At 43.4% G+C, this 9,534-nt stretch overlaps 1 long non-coding RNA gene across 1 annotated transcript in view; it reads left to right on the forward strand.

The window, feature by feature from the left end:
• Positions 1-5,286, forward strand: part of LOC109304563 — a 15,847-nt gene extending 10,561 nt beyond the window's left edge. The window contains exon 3 of the long non-coding RNA XR_002099419.1: positions 4,349-5,286. This is a non-coding gene — a long non-coding RNA (uncharacterized LOC109304563). The remainder of the gene's footprint in view (positions 1-4,348) is intronic.
• The last annotated feature ends 4,248 nt before the right edge of the window (positions 5,287-9,534 follow it).

Here is a 9,534-nt window from a genome sequence, read left to right on the forward strand (position 1 = left end):
GTCTCCTTAAGGAGCGACCACTCTCCTTGGACACCTGGCTCATAGTGTTAGAAGTGGTGAACATGAAACCACTTGAAAGAATTTGAAAAAGAAGATGGAAACTAAGAGCAAGTAGAGCAACATAAACCACCTGGAAGAACAAAGGTCTCTGTATGTGACCTTGCTACAGAGTTATAGGTTAAGTTAAAGAACAGTTAGTCATGGAAGTTTTGCAACTTCCACCTGCCCTTCTGACACCCATCCATAGTTTTCTTTTTCTTTTGTGGAAGTGGCAGAAACAATGGACTTTTACCCAAACCAATCTATGATTTGTAGTTTAGAAATACTGAATGCCAAGCTTAATATACTAATAGTAAGCCTCAGAAAACAGGATGGTAGAATTTTCCAAATCACCCTAGTTGAAAACACCATTTGAAATGACGATATCTAAAAACACAGTAAAATGATGACTTAAAGAAAATTGATTTGAGAATCATGCCAGAAATAAAAGTTTAAGAACTGAGTGTATTCCCAGAAGACATGTTAAGTGATCTGATCCAAGTAACATATTCTGCAATAGATGGCCTTTGCAACTTTCATGTAGAAATTCCCTAACAAAAGGGAGACGTTATTCAAAACCTGGAGTTGTTTTTATAATGGGCAAAATAGTTTATACAGTTCAGCATATACCTAGAAATCTTGAGGGGCGTACATGGGAAGTACAACAGTCTTGAGGTTACAAACATTCTAAAGCAATTACCTTTTTTTTTTTTAAGCACACTCCCCCATGACTCTCCTTACCACCAGGCCCTGAGCAATTGATGGGCACCTGTCAATCTTGTTTTAGTTTCTTGTAAGGACTTCACTTCTGATGCAGAAGAGATTTTTTTTGGTATCTCAAAAATGTTTATGGTTGTGGTTCCTAACATTTGTAGCCTCAAAGCAACCCCCCCAAGCTTTCCGAATTGAGTATTGCCCCAGTTGAGAATCACTGAGCTACAATCTAAATTAAAGAAAGAGTTATGGAGGGAGCCTTGGCCTTCAGGTCAAAAGTGCTGAAAACCACCGATTTAGCTTGGGCCAGGTGAGGGTAGCAGGGGCAAGACCTCACCCCACCATGCCCTACTCTTTGCACCATATACTCTTTCCCTGCTCCTGGTCTGTAACTGAGGGGGCAAAGGTGGTCTTCACCACCTCTCTTTCAGGGTCTTGTACACTGGCATCTGTCCCCATGGCTCCTCCAAGCAGCCCTGGAAGCATGACAAAATACACCAGAGTGAAAAACATGGCTCTGGAGCTCCACATCTTTCTGTCCACCCATACTAGAGTGTCAGCCTTTGTGAGGGTCATTGACAAAGGGACTGCCAGGGGTGTGGGAGGGCATAGGACCCTGGTTGAGAATTACTGGTTTATAGGAGGAAAAATATTTGCCATCTCTATTCACAAAATGTTTTTAAAATTCAACGCATATGTTATCTACTAATGCAGCGTAAGCTTACCCTAGGTAGCTAGTTTTGATATAAGTAGGAATGTAGGCAGATCTGCATGGAGTCCTATAGAGATGAATTTACCCTGTTGGCAGGGTGGGATTTGCAGCCCATGCTCACCTCCATAGCAGCATAGACTGCTAGTAGTACTTGGGCCATCTAATTTAAAGCCAGCTCAGGTGTTTATACATTACTAGTCACAGCTGTGACTACAGAGTAAAGAAACTCTTAGTCCTTCTGGTTTGGGATGGCTGCCTTTGCTATAGTGGAGTGCAAATATTCTTTTAGCATGACAATGGGTGTGTAGAGAGGTGCTTAGCCTGCAGAGGCCTGAGGCCCAGCTAAAAGGTAGGTTAGGAATCAGTAGCAACTGATGACCAGTAAATGAAAGTGGAGCTACAGAGGGAGTTAAGAGCTCCAGGAGTAGAGGTAGGTGGTGTGCTGAGGGAGAAGCAGAGCCTGGGTTGCACTAGGTGAGAAGACAGACCACAGGTTTTGGGTATGTTTAGTACTGATACATTTGATTATTCTGTTGCTTGCTTTGTTCCCACAGCAAACAAGCTTGCACCATGTAAAAATAAACTGACTGGAAACCTGAACTCAGAGGTGACTGGCTTTGATAAGGAAACTGGATGAGTGACTCGCTTACAAGGTGAAAGAAGTGCTTGGTCCTAAACATCTGAGTTTAACTGGTAACTATGCAAACCTTGGAAACATTGTTGCTGTACTGAGTGCCTTTGGCACTTGGCATTTTCTGTCCAATCTGAATTTACATGGATCTGTCATGACTTTTTGGGGGTCACTTACGATTATTATTTTGGTGTTAATGCCACTGATGTATCAAGATTGTCAGAGGGAGAATACTCATTGTTTCCCAAAAATCAGGCTCCTCTGTAGTGCCTTAAGTATAGTACAGAAATAAGGGTAGGGAGGGGGCCTGGGAAGAGGTCCACCCAAAGCCTCGATTGCCCATTGGATTAGGATGGCTAAGTGTAACTGTTTGTACCAGTGGTGATGATGGTGCACCCCCTGACAGGCCTCATTCCCCACTTCCAAAAGCCAATGAGTGAGATTGGCCTTTGGGTGACCCCCCCCAGTTGACAAGATTGACTGTGGTCGCTGACTGGTTACTGGGGGGGCATGTGCCCCCCTGAGTAAGGTGGCACCAGTCGCCCATGGTCTGTACTATACTGGTGTGATGAGTTTCCCGCTCTGGCACACCAATCTCACCCTAAGGCAGCACCGATGCTAGAAGTTCAAGATACTTATTTCATATTACTTGTGGTGAAGGGTCTCTTCTGCCCTTCTGTGCCATAAAGTCCTCTCTCCCAGGTAGTCTAGACTGGCTCCTCCATGGAGCTCTGCCCCTTCTGAACCAGGCCCTCAGCTTTTAAGCCTCTTCTGGGTCACCTGATCCTCTACTTCCGCCCCAGGCCTGACAATCACTGCCTACACCTGAGGCAGGTGGACATTTTATTTAAGTCCTCTGTTTGTCATTAAGTCTGTTCAAGGGGCTAGGTTGGCCAGCAGGCCCTGGCCTCCCTTCCCCCCTCAGTCATGCAGCGGGGCCCCTATTACACTAAGACATGCCATTTTCTGTATCCATCAACATATCCTGGCACAATGTGACACCATCACATCTGGTGACCTTTTAACTTGTCAGCCCAAAGGACCTTTACAGTTGGACTGAAAGAGGTAGCCTTTGGCACAAATCAGAAGTCAAATCCAAACTCATACAACTGGAGCTATAGTGAGATGCCTCACTTGTTCTGCTGCTGCACTTTACTTAAAAAACGAACGGGCCCCAAATTAGTTTGAAAAGGGGCATAGGAAATAAGCTGATTAGAATTAAGTGCAAGGGAGAATGATGACAGTATGGAAGCAAGACATGGTATCAGGAGAGTTTTGTTGAACAAGAGACTCTTTTAAGATTAAGTGAAATATATAAAAAAAAAAGCTTAACTGATATTTGATAACAATAATTAAGATACAATCATTTCCAACAACAAAAATAATTACTTACCTCTGCATACTTGTCAATTGGTATCAAGTGTGTCATGGACAAGACCCTTGAGACAAATGGAGTCATGTCACTATGGAAGCAACATAAAGTTTATCTTTGGAAAATACAGGTTAAAAAAAATAAAACAAAAACAAAAAAGCAGAGTTCCTTCCATACCTTGCCTCCAATAAAACTGTCCTGTCAGATCTTCATTTTCTTCCACTAGACATCTGCAAATAAAATCAAAAAACTGTTTTTGCCTGAAATAATGCCAGGATGTTTCATTTCAATCACTTCAAAGAAATGTCAAGTTCTGCTCCCTAACTTATTCACCTAATGTATCAAGGACTGAAATGATGTTTTATACTCTTTCATTGCTCACTTTAAAGCCATTTAAAAAGGTCAGCAGTGTAGCCATCTAAAGAAAAGATCATATATTTCCAGTAATTATTTTTATCATGTGTTGTACATGGCAAAGAGCATGTATATTATTACAGGTGGCAGAATGAATTTAAAGACATGCCAAAGAAGTCTCATGCAGGAATTTTCTGTTCTTCAGGGTTTAGTTGTAATCAAAACTAAGTCCAAGGCAATGCTAAGTAGGGCTGTGTGAAATGGGCCCTATTTGATTGGATTCAGCCCAAATCAGAGAGTGATTCGACCTTTTGATTTGGATCACTGTCCCCGATTTGATTCAGCTGAATCCAAGTTTGAAGATTTGATGCTGATTCTGTGAATCAGCAATTTGGACACAGGCACAGCTTTAAAAGTGTTTTCTACATACCTTGAGGTAGCAGGCATGGCTTATGATTGCTATGGTGCTGGAGTGAATGGAGCATCCCACAGGAGCATGGACAGGGCTCTCCAGTGTGCTTGGCAGTGTTGGCTACAAATGTCCAACTCAGGATCCTTGAAATTCTGGTTTATTAGGCGGATTGAAACACTGTAATGAAGTCAAATCATAAGCCTTGGAACTGGTCCTCTCACACACAAGTGAGGTACAAAGGTGTGTGGGGGGGAAGGCATCAGAGTCAGGTATACCTATCCCACAAGCACTGGGGTCTGCCGTTGATGGACAGTCGAGGCTTCTTCCAGCATGGTGTTATCCTCCAGAAGGGGGTCACCGCCTGGTCCTTCTGGCTGGACAGGTCAGGTGCTGGTCAAGTAGGAGATCAAGAGGGCACTGCCGAGGGTCACTTTTCACTGCTTTTTATCTGTCCTTGGCAGACTTTGGCAACTCCCCGGTTTTCAGTTTGCCCAATCCAGGGGTCGTTGACCCTCGTGGGACTTCCCCCTCGGTGGCTATTGGATGGCATCTGTCAGCCCCAGGGGTAGTCTGTTTGTACATGCAGGTTTGAGAGTCTGTTGATGAATTTTGATTAATTTACTGCTGTCATGAATAGGGCTCTGGGAGCGGTCGATCTGGAGATATTCAGCCCCAAAAGTTAGGACCCGGCATTGATTAACTCAGACCGGGGCTTCTAGTAAAGTTTAGAGAATTCCTGGTTGCTACATTGTCTCCTATTGATTTCTTCCATTGGTTGATCTGTGGGTTCCGTAGGTGTTAATTGCTGCTTGTTACTGAAGCCTGCTACCGTGTTATGAATTCGATCACTGATTCGCTTGCTCTTTCAGGGGCCCGCCTGATATGGGGAAATGGCAGTTTGATTCCCACCCTTGTTAACATTGTTAGTGTATAATTTACTTCTAAAACTAAAAACACATTTAGTTAAAAAGGTGAAGAGTATAAAATATAAGCTACAGGAGTAATGTCATGGCACACAAATAGATAAAAATGCCAAAATACAAGGGGAGATACAAAATACACACATACAAACTTTAAAAACACAGTTCCTTATCTTATAGTGAAAGAAGGAGGAAGGAAGAAATGGTATAAGAGGAGAAACATATCCAAAGAGTGGAAAGCAAATGCAGGCAAGGAGGAAAAAGGGGGCAATTCTGCTACAGCAGCGAACCCAGAAGTGGACCGGAAGTACTTCTGGTCCACTTCCTGGTCTGCCGGGAAGTACACTGGACCCCCTCCCCCCCCCCGGCCTCCTTGACTCCATGTTGGCTGCAGGGGGACCCTGGGTGCCCCTCACAGACTCAGGAGGCACCAGTCACCAAGCTGGGGTGCATGGGAGGGAGCACATGGGGAGGCCCCAGTGGACCAGGAAGTGGACTGGAAATGCTTCTGGTCCACTTCCAGGTCTGCTGCTGAGTGCTCTGGGGAGCCACTGCCTCTGCCCCAGTACCACACCATTCAGAGCCCCTGCTACCTAGAGGTCTGTAGGACAAAAACAAAAACAAACAAGCAAACCCCCCCCCCCCCAAACACACACACACACCATTTAAAGCTGTATCTAAGTCTGAATCACCAAAGCTGTCCAAATCTCTCCGAATCAATTCGGAGGGTTCCAAATTGATTCAGAGAGATTAAAAGGTCCTGTGATTAAATTCAGGTTTGGAGATTCAGCCACCAAATTGAGCCGAATCTCCGCTAAATCAAAATCAGGACCGAGGTTTTGTACAGCCCTAATGCAAAGAATCATATAATGCAGCAAATTTGTAGAGGTACAAGTGAAAAAAAAAAAAGTTCTAGACCAAAGAATCTTAACCTCAGGATCTTGACCAGGTCTCAAGGCATCACAGTTATTCAGCCTTTCCCTTACTGCTTGATTAAAAAGGTTCCAGTAGATAGTGGCATAAAAGGGGATGCGAATCTAGAATAGGCTTAGAACTCTGTTCTAGCTACATCTTAATGTTTCTTGAAAAAAATCAGGGCTTGTAGGTGAAGGAATTTTTGGCCTTAACACCTGACCCATCCAGCCTTACCATTGTGTTATTCGGCTTCACAATTATATCACACAGAAGTGTGGGGGAGGATTTTTCAAAATTCCTTAAGTGGCTATCTCATTTAAAGTCATTTGGCAGGGGGAGGGGAGAAACTTGAAGTATTTACCACAAATACCCTGACTACAATGATGAGAAGGATATTTTTCTGCTGGTCATGATTGATGTTACCCTCTTTTAGACCATCTTTAACTAACCTGCACCTTGAAGGAGGGAAGTTTCAAGAATCACAATGAGGTAGTTGATACAACTTTTCCTTCTTTGCAAATTTAGGCTCTGTACTGGAACTAAGGTTGCCCAACAGACTCTACAGGAACTCTTATGTGCCAGTGATTTTGCACTGGTAGTTCATTCTGGTGAAGATCTTAAGTTATTGGTAAAACAATTTGCTGTCTCTGCAACTAGCTTTGGACTTATCGCCAGTCTGAGGAACACCATAATTATGTATCACTCATCCATCAGCAGGTCTAAACTTCTGCTCATTCATGAGTTCACTTACCTGAGAAGTATTTTGCCTGATCATATCAGTAACGGGAAGGTAGTCTCTCACATCCAAAAAACGATTGTGACCTTTAACGGGTTTGCAGAGCAAGTATGGAGTCAGTGTGGTGTCAATTTACCTAACAAATTAAAATTGCACAAAGCTTGTGATCTTACACTGCTGTATAGCTGTGAGAACTAGACACCATATAAAAAGGTCATATTTGTCAACTGAAGAAGGTCCAGAGGCAGTTTGGCACTCAGTCTAAGTGAGGTGGTAGAATGAACTGACCAATGACAGTGCCGTGCTTTATAGTGGCTGGATGCTCTTTGAGGCATCAATAGTGAAGACTCAGCTCTGATGGTTCAGACCTGTGGTTTTGATAGACAATGAAAAATGCCCACATTGTTCCTATCCAGTGAACTGGAGCTCAGGAAAAGGACACACAGTTACTCAGTTCGTCTAATAAAAGATATCACATCTACCCAAAGAACCTTGCCTGTGTTGCTCAAGAAAGCACTTTAAAGATGCACTTAATCAAATGCAACCTGATTAATTTTTAGAATTATCCACTATAAATACACAGCAACTGAGCACCTACTTGAACAACAGCATGACCTTGAGTAGGAAAAGCATGCAGGGTGAAGAATACATAATCAGTAGGAGCAATAGACCACCCCACAACACAACTGATGCTGCCGATTATGCAGTTAAAGACTCTAATTGCAAATAGGTCTGTGCAGCCATCAGCATATCTATTGCACTTTCCTTGACCACCACTGCTGAGGTACTGTCATCCTTGACTATGAATTGCTCCCCAAACAACAATGACCTCAGTTAGTTATGCCAAAATTGTCTCGTCTCTGCTATGTTTTCACAAGACAACTGATGTGAGTTTTTTCCTTACAGACTCACCCTAAAAAAATGGGTGAAGTTTTGAGACATAATTAGCATATGGAGAAAGACAATGTAGCAGTAACCTGTATAGCTAACTTAAGTCTTACTAGAGAATGAACTGAATACCTTTGATTAACTAGAGTAAAGAGAATGAAATGATCTTTATTATAAAGAAGTTAAAGACAAAAAGGTAAAAGCACATAACTCCACAAGGGACTGGGCATGAAAGCCTGTGTCTACCAAACTAACATTGTAACCAGTGACTGAAATCCTCCTGCTCCCTCCCCACATGCTATGTTATGGGTCACACTTCTAGGACTAGCCAGCTGCCTTCAACTACAGACAGTCCTTGGACTTACGACACAATTGGTTCCTGAAAACCGTGTCTTAAGTTGAAACACTGTCACTCAGAACTGATTTTCCCATAGGAAACAGTGTTATAAATGGGGGATTGGCTCCTGAACCAAGGCGCAATACCCTATTTTCACCAAAAATAACCCAGAATTTCATACTCGATCAATTATAGATGAATAATATAGCTACATTAATGTATTTATATTGTAAATACCAATCATACCAATTTGGAAGGACTTCTTTGAGGTGACTTTGCTGGACTTTTTGAAGGGTTCTTGGCTGGATTCTCCTCAGAAGTCTTGGCTGCAGGTTTTTCTGGACCCTCATCTGCTTTCTTAAAAGAAAGTGTCCAAGGAAGTTTGGACGGATGTTCAACAGAAAGATGGGCATGCAGCAAGCTTGTTTGCTGACATAGCATTGCATTGGATCGAGCGTCAAAAAGTCAAAACTGATGTCAGAAAGTTGAAACAGGGTGTCAATTTATAAACGTTGTAAGTGCCAAATGTTGTAACTCAAAACATTGTAAGTCGAGGATTGCCTGTATACAAAATGCCTCTCTCCTTGGTGACAGTGTGCCACAAACTGGGCTATACTATGTTGCAGAGTGAAATGCCCAAAGAAAGATGCATCTGAACCAGAAATCAGAAGAGAATCATAGAAAGTTAGGGTTGGAAAGGACCTCAGAAGTTCATCTAGGCCAGTGTGTAACAGGGCAAAGAGAGCCCTGTTCTTTGATGTTACAAAGTTGCAAGTATGGGGGAGGGTCAGGTCAGGGACAGGGCAAAGTTAATTACTTAGTAAACACAGTTGGGAAGGGGACCAAACCGGGGTGAATGTTAACTGATTAAGAGTCAGCGGCTACTTAAATCCACAGCAGGCAGTTTTCCTTTGCCCCCTGGGGCACAGCGTGGAGAGATTCAGCAGGGATGCCAGGAGTGGCAGACCCAGTGTTGGAACAGCTTTCTGATAAGACCAGCTAACCAGGTGGAAGTAGCCAGGGTGACTGGTGAAGCAAGGAGGTGAGGAAGAGAGGAGAAAATTACTGGCTGAGAGAAGGTCCCACAGAGAAAGGATCCATTGGTACCTGCAGAAAAGAGAAAAACAAAGAGAGTGGGACTAGAGTATAGCCGACTGGCTTGGGGAGTGGGCTGCACAGTGGTGGAGGGCGAAAGGAAGACCACAAGCTTTGAGAACAGCCGGTGTTCTCCACAACCTGTGGGGAATTTACTAATAAACCAATCTTTCATAGATTTCATAGACATTAGGGCTGGAAGGGACCTTGGAAGATCATCGAGTCCAGCCCCCCACCCAAAGGGCAAGAAGTCAGCTGGGGTCATAGGATCCCAGCAAGATAAGCATCCAATTTGCTCCTGAAGGTGTTCAATGTAGGTGCTTGAACCACCTCTGATGGCAGGTTGTTCTAGACCTTGAGGGCTCGGACAGTAAAGAAATTCTTCCTCATGTCTAGCCTGAAATGGTCT

The sequence above is a fragment of the Gavialis gangeticus genome, unplaced genomic scaffold, assembly GCF_001723915.1.
Source record: "Gavialis gangeticus isolate Ggan-Ray unplaced genomic scaffold, GavGan_comp1, whole genome shotgun sequence".
Taxonomy (NCBI): Eukaryota; Metazoa; Chordata; order Crocodylia; family Gavialidae; genus Gavialis; species Gavialis gangeticus.